At 41.6% G+C, this 24,274-nt stretch overlaps 1 protein-coding gene across 1 annotated transcript in view; it reads right to left on the bottom strand.

The window, feature by feature from the left end:
• Positions 1-16,687: 16,687 nt before the first annotated feature.
• raly (RALY heterogeneous nuclear ribonucleoprotein) overlaps positions 16,688-24,274 on the bottom strand; it is a 120,736-nt gene continuing 113,149 nt past the window's right edge. The window contains exon 9 of the mRNA XM_040115770.1: positions 16,688-16,973. The gene's annotated coding sequence lies outside the window, so the exon portion shown is untranslated. The remainder of the gene's footprint in view (positions 16,974-24,274) is intronic.

Raw genomic sequence — 24,274 nt, forward strand, 5'->3', positions numbered from 1 at the left:
AAAAGTGTATAAGCCTTTAGAAAAGACATTTTTTAAAGTCTGTCAAATGGGAAAAAGTTAGACAAGAAGAGTTGAATTGACTGGAGGTGGGGAATAAGTGGTGTCGTAGACTTCCTTCTCTGTTGACGGATGGTTCCCCTACTTTATCGTAGATAACCTCCTTCACTCCTCTTTCAAAACACCTGTCCTCTCTATCTAAAATACCGTATGTACGTTGTTGTTGTCCCGTGTTTGTCTGAAAAAACCCCCATTGTACTGGAAATAGGTAGTACGAGAGTCACCACACTGCTCAGTGACACTCGTATATATATGAAACACTGAGGCAAGATCCATCAAGTGTATACCAGAAATTGGCCACAGGATGTTTACAACAGCTACGTAAGGAGGAAACCATTAACTGTGAACAATACATGGTTCGGGGATTGAAAGTGGACCCAGATGAACCCATGGTGTCCTATGATGTAACCTCATTAAGACAGAGGAAACCGGAAATACATGACAACACCATTAACAACAGAACCAACCAGGGCCAAAACAACATATGCAAACTGGTGGATCTCTGTCTGGACACCATTTATTTCCAATACAACATGGGGTTTTACAGACAAAAGTATGACTGTGCTACGGGCAAACCAGTGTCTCCCACTGTGGCCAATCTCTACTTGGAGGGAGTAGAAAGCAGAACCCTGAACTCCTTCAGAGGAACAGCACAAAGCCACTGGTTCAGTTATGTGGACGTCACATGGGTCACGGGAAGTGCAAGCCTTCGCAGAACGAAGTGGACAGTAACATCAAATTCACACAAGAGGATGTCAGGAACAACGGCTTGGCCTTTTTGGACTGTGCCGTACACCCTCAAGAGGACAGGAGCCTCCCCATTGGAGGACACAGGAAACACATACAGAGCAATACTTGCTCCTTGACTCTCATCACCCGCTGGAACGTAAGCTTGGTGCTATCAGAACCCTGCACCACCGAGCTGATAATGTGCCAAAAAGTGCCCACGCCCAAGAGAAGGAGTACAAACACCTGAAGGATGCACTTAAAGCTTGTGGATATCCTAACAGGACCTTGGTGAAAACAGCCACAGGATACACCAAGAGACACCCACACTGCGGGTGGTGAAGGAAAGAAGAAAACGCAACAACATTGTCATCCCATACGGGTCTGGAGTATCCGCATCCCCGGGTTTTTCAAACCCAGCAACACACTCCCACCCATAATGCTGTCCTGTTACCCCGTCCCAGGAGATTTAACAACCATTCACGCTCGGCCAATGTGACTGTCGTTTATACTTGGCTACAGGTGACTCCAGCGAATCTAACGACTGTCATTATAACAGCAAGGAACACTAACGAACCAAGTGACATCACTGGCCTTGTCAATGACCCCATAGAAGTTAAATACCTGGGACTGTGTGTCATTTCTTTCACCTGTTTCTCCACTATTCCACACGGTTGGAACACCAGAGAGTCTATCCAGTGTTTCAAACCCTCTCAGCACCAGTGATCTTCATCCAGACTTTTATTCTAACCTTCTCTGTTTATACCTTTGTCTCGCGTTTAGTTGTTAAATCTCATCTCTTGTTTATTCTCTTCCTCACAGCCGGGTGTTGCTGAGACTGTTTTTAATTTGGGTTGAGTCTGGGCATAGAAAAAAGTTTGCTTAAACCTGCATCAAGTTAACTTTAATACCAGATTTTTATTTAAGTTTGGGTTTAGTCTTTTGACAAAAAAAGTTTACGAGGTTTAGTCACATTTTCTTTTAATTTAATTACCCTTTGATAATATCTTAATTTTGGCTTGCCTATTTAGAAATGACCCTGTGCTTTCCTGCCTGTTTTCATGGTTTGTTGCAGCTGTTTTGTTGCTCCCACTTTATTTCAGCTGAGGAATCTGTGACTTTTTTCCTTCCAAGAACTGGTTAGGTTTGTTAGCTAAAACTACTGGCACTACTGTAATGAAAGATGCTTTTTATTCAACATTTTTTGGTGGCAAAGGATATTGTTTGTCAGGAGTATCGAATATTTTTATTCCACAGATGCATTCGGGTTGTTGAATAAAACTTTGCATTAAAATTATATTAATATGTCCAGTTGTCTGTTTTGGAACACGTATCGTCATAGTTTTTGATTTCATGAGTTACTTTCCATTTAGTTTTGCCCTTGATGTGGAAAAAAAAAAAGTCAAGAAACATATTCGTCATGGATTTTGGTGACGAAATTGTAGCTGGCTAACATTAAAGCTCTTCTAAGCCTTCCTCTTTGTCGTAGTGTAAAAGGATCGCTATTGTATAGAATTAAGAATTAACACAACTTCAAGCCTGTTTGCTCATTTTTTGGGGGTTTTCTGTTTTGGGTTTTCTAGGATGTATGGTTAAGTCTAACTGCTCTCATCAAACCCCCTAAATAAAACAGGATGATTTAAGCGGCTGTTTTATTTAGCAACAAACTCTGCTAAACCCATACTCAGACAAATTTGGTGACCTGCCGGTGAAGTGTTTAGTTGGAGGAGGCTTAACTGGAGCTAAGAGTACACATTGTACATATATTAATGAGGCATTAATGAGACAAATACTAATGGTATGATAATGTTGCTTTGTTTGTAAGATGTTTAAATAGGCAATATTTTGTCACCCATAATAAATTCATAAGTCAATGGTGTTTTTGTTTTGGAATATTTTTGTCCCTAGTGGTTAGAAATTCCCATACTCCAGCATTAAACAATTTAGAAACAGCTCTAAATGAGGACAAAACACACATTAATAGTCCATACAAGTGGAAACAGAGTGGGTCAGACATATTTGTCCAACATCTGTCACATCACATGAAAACAAGTATAACTGTTTGCTATAAATAACGATAATAAAATAAAATTCACATGAGCTGAGTTCCAAAAAACAACTTGGGTTCCAGTAATAAGTAAGCTAGATCCAAGTCAAACAACTATGATAGCCTGTGTCCTATGTAGAATGAATGGTAATTATTAGATAATATGCAAGTGAAAAAAAAACAAAAAAAAAACCCCATCCACCCCAAGATCGTTTTACTTGGTTCAGGCCTGTCCTGGAGTTTCTGATCTTTTTCTGTTCTTGCTTGTATAGTTATCACATTTGTATGCGTGTGAATATTATTAATTTGTGAATATTGGTGATACATTTTTCTCTGTGGAGGAGGTTTTTTTCTTGTTGGTCTTTGATTGAATGTTGAACCTTTTCGTCAAATTTTCAGGGGGGAGAATATGCGAGAGCTTTCTTCCTTTTCAAAACCAGTTTAGTCCTCAGAACGTCTTGTAGCTAGAATTACTTATGTACTATTCCTCCATTACCAGTCACTCATATGTATTGCACCAGTTGGATTTACTTATTTATGACATCACATTTCCCTCTAATTTATTCCCTAATTTCTAGTAATGGCTTGTAAGTCAGGAAACCCTCTGACCTTCATCCGGTCATATTCATAGAAAGCTCCACAGTTCACTTTAGTGAGTGGAAGCTGTTTTTCTTTCTGATTGCCAGATTAAAAGAATTACAGCCAACGATGATTTTTGCCTGTCTGTTACCTTACTCAGCTTGTTTTTTTGTGTTGAAGCAGTCTTAGTATTGCAACATTCCTCCAACCTTTCTGAAGTGGTCTTTAAGGAATCTGGAATGGGAAGAAGTGGGACAGAGGAAGGAGGATTATCACAGACAGCTGGAAGACAGACAGAGTTTTGAAAGGATGGGAGAAAGATTCTGAACTACTGACAGAGCAGATCAAACCAAATCACCTCAGGGTCTGCCATTTGGTAGATGTTTTTATTCAGAGCTGTTAACAGTTCAGTAAAGAAGAGATCAAATCAAGATCACTATCTATTTTATTTTGAATATGATTTGGAAAATAAAACTTTTGGCCAGTATTTAATCGTGGAATGAGCTGGTTGTTGTCACTTGTGGCTGAGATCTGCGGTCCTCACCAGCCCTCAAGGACAACAAGTCCTCCGACCTAAACAACCATATAGGTCGTTTGTCCCTTACCTCGGATTCGACCCACAGGAGCGTGATCAGTGGCAGGCGTACCTGACCTTCGTCTTCATGGTAACAACAATAGTCACACGGTTAAGCTTGTGGACCAGTCATGGATTGAAGAAACAGCACTGATGGTTTCACACAGAAAACCAGCAGTGGTCTCCATCAATTCAACCCAACATCTGCTTAATGCGGACTTTGTCGCTCTATATACTATGTCCCCGGACTTCCTCCTTTGCTCCTGTTATAATTACTATGGTCACTAGAGGTCACCTAACAAGGAAACGTAACTATGAGTTGTGATAAACTGCTGGCACAAATGACCTAGGGGCCCTTTTTTTTTTTTTTACAGGGGGAAAGTGTCATCAAGGACCGGTGAGTGTTTTTCAGCCCTCCAGCTTCAGGGGGCAGTTATGACCCCACTAATGCTTGCCGCACCACAGCAAGGCAGAGAAGATGCCATACTAGAAAACTTATTTGAACAAGAGACAAAGGTGAGATTTATGCTACATGGGAAGTGTTTTCAAAGTGTATTTTTTGGTTTTACAAGAGAAAAGACTAAAGAAGAAGAGTAACTGGTTGGTTTGGAAAATGAACATCTGGTTAATTTACCCCACTCTGATAAAACGCAGCTCTGAGCCTATTCCCTGAGCTTTTCTATGGGAACCGTCCCAAATGGGGCATAATTTGCCATGTGCCACTATTGAGCAGCTCAGAAAATACAGACCAACAAGAAGATCTTCTGACCTCCATACGATCATATTCATAGAAAGCTACAAAGTTCACTTTAGCGAGTGGAGGCTGTTTTTTTTTCTGATTGCCGGATTAACGATGATTTGCCTGTCTGTTACCTGACCGAGATTGTTTTTTTTTGTGTTGAAGCAGTCTTAGTATTGCAACATTCCTCCAACCTTTCTGAAGTGGTCTTTAAGGCATCTGGAATGGGAAGAAGTGGGACAGAGGAAGGAGGATTATCACAGACAGCTGGAAGACAGACAGAGTTTTGAAAGGATGGGAGAAAGATTCTGAATTATTGAGTGAGAGCAGATCACACCAAATCACCTCAGGGTCTGCCATTTGGTAGATGTTTTTATTCAGAGCTGTTCATATTTCAATAAAGAAGAGATCACGTCAAGATCGCTATCTATTTTATTTTGAATATGAAATAAAAAATAAAACTTTCGGCCAGTTTTTGAGTGTGGAACGAGCTCATTGTTGCCCCTTGTGGCTGAGAACTGCGGTCCTCACCAGCCCTCAAGGACAACAAATCCTCTAAACTTAACAACCGGATAGGTCGTTTGTCCCTTACCTCGGATTCGACCCACAGGAGCGTGACCAGCGGGAGTCACACCAGACCTTCGTCATCATGGTAACAACAATAAACACACCGTTAAGGTTGTGGGACGGTTATGGATAAAAGAAACAGCACTGACGGTTTGACATGAGAAATGAGCTGTAGTCTCCATCCATCCAATCCAACCCCCACCTAATGTGGTAACCATCCCAAAAGGTGCCACTATTGTGCAGGTCAGAAAATACAGCGTAAAAACACAAAATACTTGTGGAGTTTGAAAACCTGGTGTCAAAACCTGGTGTTACTGTCTGCATAATGGTGGTGGCAAGAGGCATGTTGATACATAACTGTCTTATTTCCTGGTGTTGACACTTACTCAAAAAATGTTGCAGTCAATGGAGATCTTCAATACGCCTTAAATTCATGCACAAAGCTGCACCAAGAGGCACACATGATGTTCAGTCTTTTTTTAAGGGCAATTGTGTCATGCAGGAGGGGTTTTGCAAGAACAGTCAGAAGTGGACACGAATGCCCCTCCTACCCCGAAGCAGTAATCAAAGCAGCCTGTTTTTCATGGAGGAAGCCCCTGTGAGAGGAAGAGTGATGGTTGAGGTCTAATCTAGAGGTAGTTGTAAAAGAAAAACACGAGTACAATCCATGTGGAGAGTCAGAGGTGACGATGTGTTCATGTGCCGTGAGACACAAACGGTGCACAGTCACGTTCTCACCAGGACAGAGGGCCAATTAGCTAATACCTCGTAACATTCTACCTGATTATTTTGGACCATAATAAAAGTTTTAGAGGCAAAGCTCTTATCGCGTTTGGGGTTTTCATTAGCCTTCCTCTTTGGTCTGAAAATTCCGTTTTACCTTACGCACTATTACTACTTACTATTACAACACATTCTTTCAGGTACACTGGCTGTGATAAATGAGAAAGACACGGTACAAATATAACCACCCTGTCACTCTGGCTGTAGATGGAGTGTTGAGGGTGATGGTGGTGGTCAGGCGGAAGCAGTGTGCTTCAAGCGCAGCTGACCGGACTGATGAAGGTTGAATATGATCAGTAATTCTGCAAGGTAGGTGGGAGGTGTCATAGCTTTGGGCTAACTTGATGCGAAAACGTCAATCAGCAAAGATTTCTGTCTCATTTTCGTCTTGATATTGGGAAAGTATTCTCACTGACTGAACATTGGCTGAGATCTTTTGAGTTGAGTTACCATGTGACTCAGGAGGATGGAGGTTAATCTGACCATGTGGATAACCAGGGGGGCTTACGGTTGCATGCCTGCAACAATTACTGGATATGTATGGTGCAAATGCGCCTTGGTGCGGTAACATGTGCTCAAACCATTTGACCAAATGTTTACACAAGACTCAGCTTCGGCTGCTGTTGCAGGAAAACAGAAGTCCAGATTTACGTATTTACATGATACTACAAGGCAGATTTCCTTGCCAAGCTTGATTCAGTTTACATTTGCAAACTGCATCTAATCAACGTCTAATTTACTACAGTTGCAGCTCACTACATAATAAGGCTGGCACTGTCTTCCAGGATCATTCTGTGAGTGTCTGGAGAGCTCAGTAGATACAGTTCAGATGAGGAATGAAATCAGAGGGGTCAGAACAGAAGTTGATGGTGATGTAGCTTTGCTGCAGAGAACCAACGGGTTATTTCTTTAATATTATTAATATTAGTAGTAGTAGTAATATATCGAGTAACACCAAGACGCTACCTGAGCAAAAGAAATACAACTTTTAACTAACTTTGATAGATTTTTGGCTTTGACCTTCACTTCAGGTAAATTATTTTTCCCTTACTGCAGATTGTTTTCCCTTTAAAAATTGAATTTTCTCTCTGGTGAGTGTTTTCTATTCCTGTGATTTTCATACTTGCTAAACTTTAAGACTTTAGAGGTCTAAAAGCATTCTCAGGTGAGATGTTAACATATTATAAGTCCTGTTAACTTCTTCAAAAAAACGGTTGGTTTTTGGGGTGTTCACAAAAAGTCTTTCACCACCATCCAAAATTTGCTTTTATTATGTCCAGCTGCGAGCAGCGCCTCAATTTCATTTGTGCATTGTCGGGAAATAGTGTATATCCACAGCACAATCAAATATCAAGGTTTTTTTAAGCATGTATACTGAACATGCTTTGTCACTGTGAACACAATACTGTACATAATCCAAAAACCTGCTTAGAATTAGTATGTATAGAGCTGGGATACAGTGCGGTGTGACAACCCATTAGACAGGCTCACTTAAGCCTCTTCCTGCAGGAACCTTAAAGTCCATTAGAGAGAATTTGGCTCATCTGGTGGGTCTGCTTTTAGTTTGCTTTATAAAAAATAAAGGACAAAATTTAACTTATTTTAAGCTTTGGCTCATGTGTGGTCTCTGTCTAATTTTGAGCCCGTGTTAGACACTGAAAAAAAAAACAACAAAATAGCGATATCTCTTAACTCCGGAGCTATGCATGGCTAGATACCTCTAGGGACAGCCTCAGTGAGAAAATATGTTGATCTGAAGCTCAGTTTTGTTTTAACATGAGAGCTAGCAGCCAGAGATAAAGAGGAAAAAAATGAAGCCAACAGAAATTTGTTGAAGATATGAAATCCACATGTCTGCCAGTTTCAAGTACATTTTGAAAGACTACATGCAGATAAAATTTGAAAAAGAAAGAGACTGAGGTCAGAAGCGCTAACACTGAGCGGATCAGTTGGCAACGGGGCACAGGTGTCAAGGTTTGGGGGTTCAGATCATCATGAATATGTTGGTGAAGGACCGCAAATAAGCTTATGTATTTACTTTACACACTCACTGGGTCCCATATTATGTGAGTGTTTTAAGGTTGCAGCATCGAGCCTTAATTTCAAGTACTGCCCAATCAGCAAAGAGAGGAGCGAGAGGAACAATACGCTAGACAAAGACTGAAACTCTTCTCTAGTAAATTTTCAAAATCCAGAATCTTTCTTTTTTTTTAAATTTTGCTTGTTCTGGTCTTAGCTGGAAAACCCAGTTAACTTCCGCTCTTCTGCCACATCGCAACTAGAGTCACTGATGTCTAAAAGATTTCTATGAGAAACAAACTGACTAAAATGCCTGTTTTTGAACACAATTGTTGCACCTCAAGTACATTTTCCCCCGATGTGCCATCGTGTTTCATCCTCCACACCTTTGATCCTCCACACCAAGTAGTCTCGGGCGCATGAATTTGTACTGACACATTCTGAAGTAAATGTACAACACAGCGTGCAGTAGTCACACCATGACCGTAACATCTTTGTCATATTTAAGGATATCTGATGTGAGCTGTCTTGGAAGATCGAGAGAGTAACACACTTGCTCTGAAGAGCAGCAGGTGCAAGCAGTTAAAGGCTCAGTGGGCAACAGATGTTTTCGAGTTCAAAAGAATTATTGTGGCTAAAAAAAATACTAGGATTACTCTATTATCACATAAACAAATGGCATTTACAGAAGTACTGTGTAGGACGCTGCCCCATAAATGATCACTTATACTTACTCTCATGGGTACTATTCTGCTTTAAATTTAGTAACAATTTTATCAAAACATTTAAAAGATTTGGCAATGTCTATAAATATATTATTACTCATTTACATTTTTTATTTCAATGTTGTTTCTTTTGGCACGTACATGTATCTACAATATATCAATTATATTATATAGGTTGTTTGTCTCCACCCCCTGATAGGAGCCAATACGAGTGTTTTCTCAGTTGGCGCCCCTGCGGTGGCTGGAGATATGGCACAGAAGCCGTTAAAAATCCATGGTGAAGGATAAGTAAGTAGCACTTTTATGATGTGACAATGGTATGGTAAAAGGTTTGGTCAGGTTTAGTCACAAAAACAGCCTGGTTAGGTTGCAGGGCTACAGGGCTTTGTCACTTGAATGTAAACATGATGTCTCTGGGCTTTTGCTGAAAAGGTGGATTAACCTAAAACCTGAGGGTGGAGTCGATGCTCATCACGTTAGATTCGGCCTGCCTGGCAATCAGCCTGTCTCTCCTTCTCCATTGACCAACTGCCTTTTGCTTTGGTTTAATTTGGTTTGCTTAGTTTACATCCTCTGAGTTACTGTATATAAAATAAACTTTAAGTGACGGCTCACGTGGGGTCACCCTCTTTGACCAAACTTGACCAAGTTCTGAGACTGGAAATGTCCAAAACCGTTTCCGGAAAGAACAAACTATCTGCATGGACAGACACTTTAGATAAAAGTGAGAAAATTTGTTTTAAGGAAACTGACCAGAGCTTCGTCCCACCTCCCTGATCAACTACTGTTTTAATTCTCTCTGGTCATCTGTTGGTTAAACTGGATTTACCGTCAATCTACGAATTGCAGATACAGAAGATTACATCTTGTTCAACATTTTGGTTTAATAAGAGTTATAGCAGGCAGAGGTAAAAACGGAGCCCCTAGAAGTTTAAACCATTGATTCCCTGGGCTTTAATATGCTAAATATGGTGTTCAATTCGCATTTGCAAGAGCAGTTTGAAAGATAACATGTAAATAAAGAACTCAGGCTAGGGTCAGAGGGGCTAACACGGAGGATCACTTGTAAAATGTGAACAGGTGTAGAGGTTAAGGGTTCAGATCCTGCCTCTGATTTGAACTGCTTTCTGAGAGCCACTATGTTGACGAAGGTTCAAAAGCTTAAGTGTTCACAGGTGCAGAGGTCGTAAGTTCAAGTTGATGTTGAAAGCCAGTGTGGTCATCAACGCTCTCAGGCACAAGAAGGCCATTCTGAGATGGAAATCTCGAGCCAGCCACAATTTTTTGGTTTGCTTCAGTTTGTGCAACAGGGACACGATCGTCTTCCAGACTTGTTATGATGCCACACAAAAATGTGCTTGGAGTGCATGTCTTAAATGGGGATTTAAAGTGAGTACAGAGAAACTGAAGTTCACCTCACTCTTAAAAGGGAGTTTTTCCTTGATGCTGCGGCCAAGTTCTTACTCATGAGGGAATTTATAAATATAACTATAAAGAGTCCTGGTGTAGACCTGCTCTATATGAAAAGTGCCCTGACATAGCCTCTGTTATGATTTGGCGCTATATAAAACTTAATTGAATTGAATTGAGTTGAATACCTGTTTATTTTCAGTGACTTCAGCCTCTCTCTGCTGAGTTTACCGTCCTTGTTACCCACGTGTCTTCATCCACTACCCTTTCCCTCAATTTCCTCGCATTTTTTGTCCAAATTTGTACCTCTACTTTCTGTGGATGCTTTCTGATGCTCTTTTTTTTTTTCCAGGAATACGAGATGAAACTTCAAGGAGCAGCACAATAACTTTTCAGAGCCACCTTTCAGGCCTAAAGCAGATGAGCTCTTGGTACTATAGATAAATTTGTAGTGAAAAGACCAAAAATAAAAAGATAGGGGTGTGTATGTGTGTGTTTTTTTTTTTTTTTAAATGACAGGTGCATATATTTATGATCCATTTTTACACACAGTGCCAACACAGAACACTAAATACAACATTTTTGAACCAAGAGGTATTGAGTACCAGTCGGTTCATGCATTTTTCTTCTAAGCAGACCCAATATACATAGTGTACAAGGTTTTCCTAATTTGGAATTTTAACCTTCAAGCTAAAACTCAGGCATAGACAGACCTTGTTATCGTCCCATTTATATAACATGAGATTATCCCTTAGCAGTAACAGAGCCCTTCCTGACAGCACTTCTGCCATAATGGACTGTTAATGCAGACTAGCCGGTATGAGAATCAAGGTCCTGCGTTTTATCAAGAATCCCTCCCTACAGGCTCTGCTTTCGATATTCTGAGTTCAACAGCCATTAACAATCAGCACTAAAACTTAAAGGAATACTCCAGTAATTTAGTGTTGGATTATTTGAGGTTGAGGGATTTAGAGGAGACAGATTTAAAGAAAAAAGGAAGTGAATCAAACGGAGAGTTCGGTGACATTATAGCCCCCATGGATCCTATACACACCTCCCCATTATGCAGCTTCCTTCATCAGACCCTCCCTGTCTGGTAAATGTCCACGTCTTTAAAACCTCCATGGGACAAATCCCAGGCTTTCTGTTGGATCAACTATCCAAAGCAAGTATTTGGATCCATTTCAGATGAAATATTAATGCAAGTATTATTTGACAATGGTAGCCTGGCGTGACTCATGAAATATGTTTTTAAACAGGCTGAAGTTAAACTGGCATTTATGGAGGTCAGTGTCTGATAGAAAACTATTACAAGGCAGAGAAAGGATTGTAGAAAGACGAGGTTTGTTTATTTGAAATGTATTTTTTGGAACACGCTGTTGATAATGTGAACAGCGCCGTCTCGGTAGCGTGTCTTCAAACAAAAAGAAACGGGCTTTAGTGGAGTGGCCGCACGTTAAATGAATTGATTTTAATTGAATGGGATTGTAATGCCAAAATAATACGTGTAATTCAATTATAGGATTCTGACCACAGTTTAAAATGATATTTGTTGCCATTCATTCAAGGATATTAGGATGTCAGAAGAGCAGCTTTCTTTAACTTCCAGCCATAGACAGTGGAGCAACAGTACAGAGAACTACGTACAGTAATTACATCTATGCACAAAAGCAATACAGAAAGTAAACTTTGCACAAACTTGATCTCTCTTCATACGCAAAATCGAACTGTATACCTTTATCTGTGTATTTCAATACAAACGGTCCATGGAACTCAGAGTTGCTCACGCCTAAAATGACCGTTCTGCCTTTTATTAGACCAAATGATATTGCTGTCATTGTAAAACATTTTGTAAAACTTGTCGTGTTAATCGCTAGTGAACAGACTGTGAGGACGGGTCCGTCTTTTTTTCAATAAAGCTAAATTAATCAAATCATTCATTCATTCATTCTGTGCATGTCCCCGCTTGTCATCGTGTTTAGAAATAAAACTGCATGATAGAAACAAAGGAGACGCCGTTTTCTTTATGGTTGTTTATGACGGAGGAGTGCTGAGGAAAAAAAAGAGACAAGATGTTTCAGTCAAGCTCACGACGGATCAAATAATGTGAGAAGAAATAGGTTCGACTCATGAAAGACGGAAATATCTCGTCACGTTTTCAAGCATGGTCTCAGACGATGGTCACAAGTTCCAACTTTTTATTTGGATTATTTACATGTGTTGTGAAGGCCTCTGGCACCCTCTCAGTGCAGACAGAGGAGTCAGCATCATCACCTTCATCGATACAGTATGCACAAGTCATTAAAAATAACAGCAAAGCCTATTTATAACATCAGCATGTAGAAATTGGACAGGAACAAGGGGAGAGAACGGGGGAAAGGGAGGAGAAAAGGTAGGGAGAGAGCCTATATTTGCCTCTGAAGATAAGGGGGTTTATTAAACAAGTGTCACAGATTAGTTGGGAAAAAGTCCAGTTCGAGTCCAAGTCCGTGGGATGTTTATTTGTGGGTGAAAAACCAAGTCAGAGATAAACATTATGACCAGGATCTAATCGTCTAGCATGTCTTGGTCTAACTTTGATCTATCAAACACACCACAGTTTTGCAGTTTTCACTGTAGGATGTAGCTCACCTTTACATAAGCTGATGCGTAAAAAACTCTTAGTAAACCTGCTGTAATGGCTGATTATTCATGAGATTATAACAAGTATATACAAGGATGTACAATTTACAATATAGCCTATGTAAAGGTGAACTTCATAACACCATAAACACACTTACTGTAACCATGACGAGTCGAACCAAAACTAAAACAAGAGGTGGGAGAGCAGTGGGTAATTAACACAGACTTCATAATCAGATCCCATTTTGTGTTATAGCTTGTTTGCGCTTCCGCATCAGGAAAAGTATCGTGCAGCTACTTGCTGCATCCTACTAACCTCTTCTGTAAACTCCTAAAATTGGAGTCTCGCTCTGGGAAACACTCTTGTTTACTTTCATGCTTTTCAGAATATTGCTGTAAGACATTTTGACTTGAGGTGAGGACATTAATTGTCAACATAAGGTCAGTCTTAAGTCAATGGGCCTCCCATTGCGTCACAAAGAGAAGGGTAGAAAAGAAAAAAAACATGGGTAAGAGCAGAAGAGAGAAGACCGTCTCTTCTTTCTATATCTTTAACAAGAGAGGAAAGAAGAGAAGAGACGAGACGGGAGTTGAGGAATTTAAAAAAAAAGAGAGAGGAAGACAGGAACCAAAAGTTGAAAAGAACAAAGTAAGGAAGACAATGAGGGAAGAAACAATAAAATAACAGATGGAATAAAAGTCAGAGGTGAAATGGAATAGGGAAAATGGAAACGTGGACAAAGGAATAAGATAAATGAAAGGAGAGGCAGGAAAAGATGGATGGAAATAGAACTGAAGGGGACAGAGAAAACGAATCTAACGCAGGTAACAGAAGAAAGACGAGCAGATGTTAAAAAGAAAGTCATTTTGTCAGCAAAGGGAAGGAAGCCGGCAAATAAGAGGAAAGGAAGGATGAAATGAACAGAGGCAGCGGTTCAAGACAAAAGGAAGGAGGAAAAAAGGAGCACAGAAATAAGTGCAGAAGGGAAAAAGGACAGACAGTGAGTGGGTCGTCTCAGAGACAGATTCACGTTATCAACAACTCTGTCAACTGTTCCTTTATTTCAACCTTTTTTTTGACTGAAATTAAAACACAGCGGCAACATACTGAGGACTTTAAAACTTCCAATATTACCTTTCAATGCCTGCCAGAAGTACTTTACTTTCATTATAATGCACTTTCACCTCATGCCTTCAGCTCAAAGTCATGTCTTTTACATTTTACAAGGAAGGGACAGTCTGAGAGCCGACTGCTGAACTGCAAACTGCTTGATACAATGGTGGGAAAAAGGCCAAACTCATATTTTGTTCTTTCAGAACACCAAGCGTTTGCTTTTCGTTTGTTTGTCTTATGGGTTTGACCTTCTTTAAACAAAAAATGCTTAGCTTGAATGCACCAACCAGGAGTTTTGAAAATAGCATCAGCTCCAAAGTGCACCAGCACGCAACCTTAATGTAACTACGACCAAAGAGGGTATAACCTGTAAAGCCAATTTTCCGTCTTTTTAAGTTGATTTTCAGAGTAAATGTTTTTAGAAAAATCAGTCGGCAGTAATGTAAAGTGTGATGCACGAAAACATGCAAAAAAACCCGTATGTTTGTTACAACAGTAACAATTAAAATAACACAAATATTGAGAAATAAATAACAGTTAAGAAAAAAAGACGTTTGATTTTTGTGAGGTTCTTCAGCAGCTGATTCTTATTCTCACTTGTAAACCAAAGACACACTTGCATGAGTTGTTCAGACAGGTTCAGAGGCCACTGGATGGCGGCGAGCATATAAAACATTAGGGCTTTTGTTACGACCGACCTTTTTTCCCCCATTGCCGATTCGGGCCTTTTTAAGTTAAGGTAGAGATTCACGTGTAATAAAACCCCATGTGTCATTTGTGTATTTGAGATTATAGCCAGTTACGAACAAGTAATCATTTGGGAAAAAAAACCAAAAAACCCTGAACCCATGTCGAGTTCCCAAACTATGACAATAGCTCGAACATGAGTCATGGAAATTCTTCTTGTTTGAGAGTCGCACGTTCTCAGAAGAATTAAAGATGGAGCGTGATGAATAAAAATCTATTTTGGTTCATGCACAACAGCATCGTCGGTGGTTCTGTTGAAAGGACTTCCAGAGCGCCTCTGTGCAACCGAGCCTTCAGTGCAAAGTTCTTTCGTACGTTCTCTCAGTACGACCGGGCATTCGTGTATTCTAACGTGTACAGCGTAAGCACTCACACACCGACGCACGAATCATCAGGGTCTAACATGTTCATTTCTCACGCGTCAGACTAATGTCAACGTTTAAAAAAAAAAAAAATCTAACGCGACCTTTTCTGCATAATACGTGACCCCATTTGTGGTCCTGACCCCAACTTTGAGCAACATTTCATCAGAGGATCGACGCTTTTACAGTGCGATGATAATTTTGCGAGGCCTGGACGTTGGATGTGACAGGATTAACAACCAGAGTTTGCATCATCTGAACAACGTGACCAAAAAAAACGGGTTTTATCAACATCTTCAAACCATTTTGAAAGACATTCCGTCCCCATATTATCCTGTGGTTTAATCCATTGCATCAGAGTCGGTCAGTAATTCATTATGATCCAAGATGTGTCAGCTTACAGTGAAATAGCTTTGTGGTGACTGTACTCAAACTTTAAGACACATTTTGTTTTACACACGTGAAGCAATGTTTATTATATGATGCACGACGGTGGTCTATGCTTTGGCGCGTTCAATGGTAACACTTGCCTTTATTTCTGAACGATTTTGTGATCATTTCGAGGAAGTGTCAGATTAATATCAGTTCTCTCCGTGCGGCCGGACACTACCTGCCAGTCACCTGAGCCAAGTATCGCAGATCGCTCAGCCTTGTTATTCCCAGGGAAGTCCGCAAAGAGAAGACCCCTCTAGTCTAGTCTTCTAACCCTTTGCTCATCACTGACGCTCTCTAAGGTGATCCTCACTGGGGTAGGTTTCACGCGTTCATCCGGGCGGCTGTGCACCGACGTAACCAACATTAATCTGATTATCTAACGTGATTCGGACTGAATTTGCCGCATTGCGTGCTAGCATTGTAAAGATATGATGAAAATCACTGACAGTGAGAGTCTTTTCAGCCCGGCCCTACAGTGCACTGAGAATTTTTATCTTTGGACTCGGTTTTAATTTTCTTTTCGAAAGAATTGGCACCGACAAGGTTTTTTAATAACAACCTGCTCTGCCTCAGTATGTTGCCTGTTCAGTCGTGCTGTGTTAAGCAGCAGATGATTTTTGATGAGCTACGGCTTCCCCCAAACGAGGCTGCTGTCAGCTGCAGAGCTTGTGTGTCTGTGTGTGCGTCTCTGTCACAGGCTACTTTTGGGGACGAATTTCAGACGAAAGACCCGGTCGGTGGGGGACGGGCTTGTCCAGTTCGGGACAAAAGCTGTGTCCTCAACTAGGGAGAAAGCGGATTTTTTGAATCGGCAGTTAAGGTTAGATTAAGGTTAGGGTTAGGGTAAATCTCCAGGAAATGAATGCAAGTCTATGTAATGTCCCCAAAAGTGACCTAGATCAACGTGTGTGTGTGTGTGTGTGTGTGTGTGTGTGTGTGTGTGTGTGTGTGTGTGTGTAAGTAAAATCCATCATCTTAAGATGCGCTTTGACAGCAGCCTGCTGTTTTACTGTCTCCCTGTGGCTCTGACACAGCATCTTGTCTGTCTCCTCTGCTTTGCCTTTTTTTTTGTGTGTGTGTGTGTGTGTGTGTGTGTGTGTGTGTGTGTGTGTGTGTGTTAGTTTGTATAACTCATCAGTGTATGATGTGTTTTGGCAGTACCCTGCTGTTTTAGTATCTTCCTGTGGCTCTGAGAAAAGTGTCAAGTTTGTCTCTCTGCTGTGTGTTTTTAGTTTGTGTGTGTGTGTGTGTGTGTGTGTGTGTGTGTGTGTGTGTGTGTGTGTGTGTGTGTGTGTGTGTGTGTGTGTGTGTGAGAGAGAGGGAGAGGGAGTCTGGCCCCTTGCTGTTTGACGGCCTTCCTGTGCTTGTTATCCAGTTCTCTGTCCGTTGATGGCTCTCTCTCTCTCTCTTTCTCTCTGTCTCTCTCTCTCTCTCTCTCTCCCCCTCTTCCTCCATAGGCCACACGACCTGAAACAGAGGCCAGATCCTTAACAACAAAAATACAGAAGTTGGATGCACAAACATGGAAATCAGCAGCAAAGAAGGAAAAAACTTTGATGTTCTTACACAACAGCAAAAAGCGTCTTGTTTTTGAAGAACACAGTTTGCGGTTTTGTCCCCTACCAACCGCCAGCGTTGGTTTTCTTGTTATCCAATCAAGGAATTTATTCCATGGAAGGAGCTGTGTCTACAGATTTGACTTGGCTTTCTTCAAAGTCACACTCCCTTGTTTGTTCCCGTAAACTCTATTTGATTTGACCTGGAAGTTCAGCGTCAACGTTTACATAAAAAACTGAGAAAAAAAAGAAAAAAAAACACCTATAAATGAAAAGTGGAAAAAAATACCTATACTTTGGTCATACACAAAAGTACTGGACAGTGGAAGATTTTGAGGATCATCAAAGTCATCCAGTTTCATCCTCTGGGGACCATGCCACGTCTGTATTTCCAACAGTAACAGATATCTCAGCCTTAACCCCAGCGGTGGACTGACTAAACTGATCGACAGACCGACATCCCATGGAGCCATGCCACCGGCGTCGCTTTAAAAAAAAAAAAAGGAGTGATGAAGTGAAAAGTGAACCATAAAAACATCAAACACATTCTGTTGTTTGGAAACAAAGGATCTAATTCTTGCTCTATTTCTGCCCAAACTGTAAAAACACAGGCACTAGACAGGGTTTCCAACTGGGCAAGGCAGGCGATCACTGCAAGCTCGCTGTGGATCAGTTGGTTTGTGGTTAATTAATTGAAAAATGAAATGTTTGTGAATAGGCACCACTAAAACACAGCATCTACTGCCATGGTAAGGGCCTTAAGTTGGATCCTGCTTCATTGCTCGATCCAGGGGGCCCATTTACTGAAAATGCCTCGAGGAATGGGGAGTCGATTTGGGGCCGGCAGCCTGTTCCCGTCCTGGGACCCGCTAGCAGGTCAGTTTGGACAGGAACACATAGGCTGACACGGCTGTTTTACAGTTCTAACAGCCAAACGGCCACAACAGCTCAGTGCTCATCAGGAATAGCTGGACGCACAAAGTCGAAACTTGCTTTGTGCTTACCTGTGTGTTCCTGTTTGCTCTCAAAACCTTGACTTTCAGTTTTTTGTGCTCACATCAAGAAAAAAGGCAACAGGTTTGTGCATCACTGTGTGTATCTGCTCGTGATCGCGCCCCCCGTACGTACGCGTTTGTTTAAAAGGACGGATAAATCTTTTATTGTTTCCCTGGCTGTGTTGTCTGAAGACAACTTCTGAAGCCGAACGTTTATAGGCAGAGATCAACATTTGCTTTCTTTTTGACAGTGAGATCAGAAGAAACAGTTGCGGCGTGTCACAGCCCTAAAGTCTTTATGTTTTGAGTTAAACAACAAACAATATGTTAATTAGTGAGCTGTAGATACGTTGGTAGGCGGATTGGCGGTTTCCGGTCTTTATGCTAATCTAGATGAACCGCGTCCGGACCGCAGGGCAGCGCTTATCGTAGATACAGTCTCCTCTGTTCCCACTCGGGAGGAAAGAAAACTGTATTCCCCGCAACGTTGAGCAATTCCTTTTAATGGTCGCACTACAGCAGAGGGAGAGAGGGAAAGAGAGGGAGCGAGAGAGAGAGAGAGAGACAGAGAGAGGGGAAAATCTGAAGTTCTGGAAGACCTTGGAAAGCTCGGCTAAGCAGAGCTGAAACGTTAAATATTCGGAGAATCCACCTCAGATTTACGACTGTTCCCTCGGACATTAACTGTGGCAACATCAGGTGTGTAAATCAAACCTGCTGGGTTTAAAATATTTGAATCAGTTTCTGACAGATTGACTCACTTCCTCTCCTCCTCCCTTCACAGAGGAGGAGGCGTTTAATGTCAGAATAAGTTTTCCGACATAAAAAAAAAAAGTGGAATGTACATACACGACATACATTTTTGGATCGACCGCTTTGGCTCAAACCACGGAAGTATTTAAAGTGTTAGTTTAAAGTGATATTTTCTAATGAAATCCACAAACTTGATTCGCCAGACCCGAGGCCTGTGGCATGAAGCAGGACCCGCGGTTAGCGAGGTGACTTCAGGTTTCAACTCCTGGCTTTTCGTGGTTACAACGGTGGTCCACCCCTTACCGGGGCACATCGCCACGGCAACTGGCCGAATCTACCCCGGAGCGTGTTCACTTCAGAGGGTCAGATCAAAACCTGTCAACAGCCCGAGTACAGGCCAATGGGATGACTGGAAAACTGGTGTCATCATTCCTACAGGACCCCAGATGGACGAAAGAGTTTACAATAAAGTGACACATCATAAAAAGCAGCAGATATTTTTATAGACCAGTAGAATTGTTTTGCTGTTCCAGGCTTCTCATGTGTCCACTCGGGTTTTAAAACACAGCTTCTAACAGTCAGAGGGAGAGTTTATCACACCAAATAACTACATCATAACTATTATAGCTTCATTTTAATTGAGCAAAGATTCTTTGATTCCCGACGGCATTCCTTTGTCGATGATTTTACACTCTTGTTCCATCACTGCGGCTCAGTAAAACATGAGGAGACTCTGGGACGATAATGGGAAATAAAAACTAAAGCCTCTGATGTGTTTGAATAGGAAAATTTACCGCACACTGTTAAATATTTACCATGATTATGAATGAACATGCCAGTCAGATTGACCTCATCAGACATGAACTACTTCTCTCCTCTCTGCCTTGGCAGCAGAAACAGTTTGACATTACTTGAACTTTTTTTTTTGTTGTTGTTGTTTTTTTTTTTTAAAATCTGCACCACAATCATAATAGCCTGTTTCCATCCTCGTTACGTGAGCATATTGTTCACGTTTCACCTTTTCACTGTGGAATTTTCCTGTAGGTATCATCGTTTCTCTCCAATCACAGTAAGTACTTTAGTCACAAAACCCGCAACGTTTAACGGAGCCGGCTGATGACCAGCTTCGTGATACGGGCTCAGTGAGGCCAGATAACGAAAAGATATCCCGAGCGTGCTGAACTTGCTTTCTAGTACAGGCCTTTGCAGGATCATAGTCTGCCTGTCTACCTTTTGAACCAATCAAAATAGTCAAACTTAGGCCCGAGCGTGCTAAGCTAGTTGGCGATCTTGCTAATGCAGAGCTGAGGGCCAGTGTTTCTGGGGATTGGAGCGTCAGGGTGATATAGTGCTCTAAGATGTGTACAGTACCATTTAACCACAACAACGCTGTTCCAGCTGGAATCCAGCTGGGGACCTTTGCTGCATATCACCCCCTCTCGCCTCCGCATTTTCTGTTCGCCGATAGACCGTACACAGTCGAATGAGGCTAAAACAAACAAACAAACAAACGCTAATGGCTGAAAACAGCCGGCTCAATGGTCACAACTGGCAACGGCAGGATAACAGTGGTGTTGTTTTATTGTTTTTATCACTATCAACAAGGAGAAACCTACAATATATTTATCTTATTAGTAAGTAACGTCTGCGACACAGAACTCTACTGCTGTCCAGATAGAGGAGCCATACGACTGCATTTGGGGGACATTTTCCATTTTTTTTTTTTTTTATTATGACAACCATGCTGCCTGTAGTTTATTCCCCCTCAGCTCATCAAACTATCACAGCAGTGTAAACACAGATGCTCAGCACGCACAGTGACGTCTAAAACAGTCAGACAGACAAAAAAACTGCGGTGCACTCCGTAGATCATCCAAGATCAAAGGCTGCCCTCATCCATCAATTTAATCGCTGTAGCACAAACACATAAAAAAAAAAAACTGGGTAAATCTTACTTGACCTCTCTCACCTCCTCACGCTTTTTTTTTCCTCTGTTGAGAGGCTGCAGGTTCTCTCTCCCCCAAAGAGGTTATTTCGCACAGTATTACTGACTCTGAACTTAATCACACTCCCCTGTATTTTTGCAGTGGTTCCTCCCGCCCGGTGAAATGCAGCTTAGCGTCGTAGCATGTCGCACTGACGTCTGTGTACGACGGTAATGAAAGTGAACCGAGCTCACCGCTGCCGGTCAGGCGGCCGACCGTGGGCTTAGGCACCCGAAGGCAGTTGGGGAGCGTATTGGGAGAATAGTGATGTTTGCCAATAAAGATTAATTGGGAACTGACCACCCCAAACCCGTGTCCATTCCTAGCATAACTTTAAAAAACAGAAGGATATAGCAAAGTGACTGCTGAGCACCAAATGTAGAGTTAGTGGAGCAGCAGCTAAAAAGCAAGACGTTGTTTCTCAGATGCTGGCTGAGGCCAATCCAGTTCTAAGAGGAGAGTGAATATTGGACTTGGGTTTACCAGGGGAACACAAACTTGACTCCCAACGGACGCTAATGTTGCTCCGCGTCTGCTGGATGCGTGCGAGTTTGCTAACAATTCGATTCGACGAGCGTTCTGCTTCGCTCTGCCCCGCCGCTTATAATATCGCCTGATGCGCTACACCTGAACCGGGTGCGCGAGGGATCCTGCGCGGCGGAAGTGAAGAGGCTGGGTAAAAGCAAAGAGAATAGATTACGTGGAAAGGTACTGAAAGGCACCAGCAACATATCCGCTCTGAAGGCTTTGGGTGTTTGTGCTGCTGCTGCGTCGTCTTATGGACAACAAGGTACTCGTCTTCTGCTGTGGTGCACAATACTACCTACTACACTACAGCACAGAAACACACTTCTGCTGGGACTGTCACATGCAAAAGCTCACTGCACAGACATTAAGGTCCCGTCTGAAATCAGTAAATCAGTTTCACCCTTCACATAAAACCTCAGCTGGAGTTCATTTGGCTCTTTTTACACCTTTTTCAACTGGGATTTGCCAGAGGATCTTAGAGCCAGTGCGATGGGTTGAATTCCACTCAAGCTAGAAATGTATGGAATTGATATTATATAGCACTTTGGACCAAAGCATCCCTATAAGGACTTTTATGTTACTGCAACACTGACATATGCTTTACGTTACAACCATGCCTTGTTTCCTTCCTTTTGTTTATCCTACATAAATTTTCAATTTCTCTCACTTCTGCGAGATTCAGACAGCATTTTACCCCTCTGATCCTGACTGATGCGGTTTTAGTCAGAGAATGCTCCCCTTACTCTTAGAGCGATAACTCAAACAGGTTCCTATTAGCATGTGTATTACGTAACGCACGTACAGAGTTCAGCGCTGGTGGAATCCTTGATGAAGACATTGAAGACACACACTTTGAAAGTACGTGAATTTACCCTCCCTACACTTCAGAACTTCAGATACTCGTCGTATCGCAGTCCAGCGATTACTGTCTCAATCCGTGGTTATGGTAAAAACAGGAACTGCTAGTGGGTGATGCAGCGTCACTCTTTATGGGGCAGAGTTCCCAAAATGTAAACAAATGCAAAAGAAAAAAAGAAGAAAAAAGGGGGTCCAAAGCTAACTAACCTATCATTTTCATATTATGGAGGCCCAAAGTCATGATAATGAAATAAATACTTATATAAATAAGACAAATCCTATGTATAACACAGACTAACATAAACATGAGACTGGAAAACAATCCATTAAATTTTAAAAGGCTATTTAATCTGCCTGGCAGATTCTGGACTTCTATAAAGAAAAGCAGCTTGAATGAAATAATTGACCTGCAATAAACTCCGCTATTGTGAAAATAAGCAGAATGAAATAACATTTTATATTATTTAGCTGAGCTTTTCAATTGTTCTTGATGGCTTCAGTTTCATGTTTATATTGTATATCTTGCCTGCATTTCTTCACGTGATTATTTCACAATGAACCTATTAGCCATGATTGCATCATGGCTCCAGGGGATGGCAATGTTGGTCTGATGGCCTGTAGGTCGGCCACTCTGGTTCAGATTGAAATGTCATGACAGCCATCGGATGGATTACCATGAACTTTGGTACAGATATTAATGGCGCTCAGAGGATCCCCTGACTTTTCCTCTAGCACCACCGTGAGGTCGACGATAGCGGTGACGCATGGGGAAATCTCTAACTGTTGACAAAGTGAACAAAAAAAAAAAAAAATCCACTTCGTGCAGAAAAAGTGAGGAGTCCCCTTATCTCATGTGAAATACACTGCTGTGTAATGCCACTATCTCTAAAGACTTTTCCAACAAAGGCCTTTTCTGGAAGTTGAAGGAGCTGTTCGTGTAAGTAAAGCCACTTCAAAGAATAAGGAGGAGCGAGGCATCACTTTGCTAATAAGTCAGGAGGATAGCAGGGAGGATGCTGCCCTGCTGTATCCAACCAGTTTTATGCCTTTCGCCTTTAATGTAACTGACGGAGGGGAATTTGGGGAAAGAAGATCTCTCCTTTAAAAACTTGGCTTGTCAAACTAGAAATATGAACATTAGTAAGAATTTGTTTAAAAGGTTAAAGATGTCTTGGTTATATATGAGTGATGTTCTGACGGCATTTCAATGCTCCAACAAAACACTGAAATATACAGAAATACATGTTTACATTATCATAGTACAGCTGATTTCTTGTAAATAGAATAAACCAATAACTCAAGCGGACTGTAACAAAAGTCATTTTATATTCCTGAACCTAAGGGTTCAGTTTTCACATCACTTGACAGATGCATGAAACTACTCTGTCCAGTTCTTGGTATTATCTCAAAATAATCTCACGGCAAAGAATTGTATCATTAACATTATATTTGTTCCCGACACCTAATCTCTGTCAGGGAATGTGCACTCATTTCACAAAGGGCTCCGGGCCCCTTTTCCTGGAAAGCCCTCGAATCAAAAGCAGACAGCCTGCCCTGTGAGGATTTGGACGTCAAGTCCATTTTTCACTGTCCGCGAGTCGCAACGAGGGAAATCCTGAGAAGGAAAGTAAAGGCTGCGGGAGTGTGTACATCAGGTTTTGGGAAAGAGAAGCAGAGGCTGCCGGATACAGGATTCCTGCTTTTCAGTCTCTGAAGACGAAAACCTGGAGATCACCTAAACACTTAAAACAAACAGGAGTTTTGTTACCCCCTCTTTTCAGGAGCAGGTAGAGGTGTCAGAAAACAGCCGCTAATAAATTATGAGGTCTGCCACCTGATTGGTCAGGTGCATCAGTTGGGCTCATGATGTCACAGGACTGTTTGGTTCGGACTCTTTTTACATACTTGGACCAAGATTTAATTTTTTCTTAAATCAGTGAAATCCCCCAGGCTCATTCACTTTCATTTAATTATCGTCAGCAGAGAAAACTTGCTTGGAAAGGACTGGTAGCATAAATAAGGGGCAGTGGTGGCCTAAAGGTTAGCGAGAAGGACTGCCTTAAGGTCGCTGGTTCAGTTCCTTGACCAGCGGG

The sequence above is a fragment of the Xiphias gladius genome, chromosome 21 (assembly GCF_016859285.1).
Source record: "Xiphias gladius isolate SHS-SW01 ecotype Sanya breed wild chromosome 21, ASM1685928v1, whole genome shotgun sequence".
In the NCBI taxonomy this organism is placed as follows: domain Eukaryota; kingdom Metazoa; phylum Chordata; class Actinopteri; order Istiophoriformes; family Xiphiidae; genus Xiphias; species Xiphias gladius.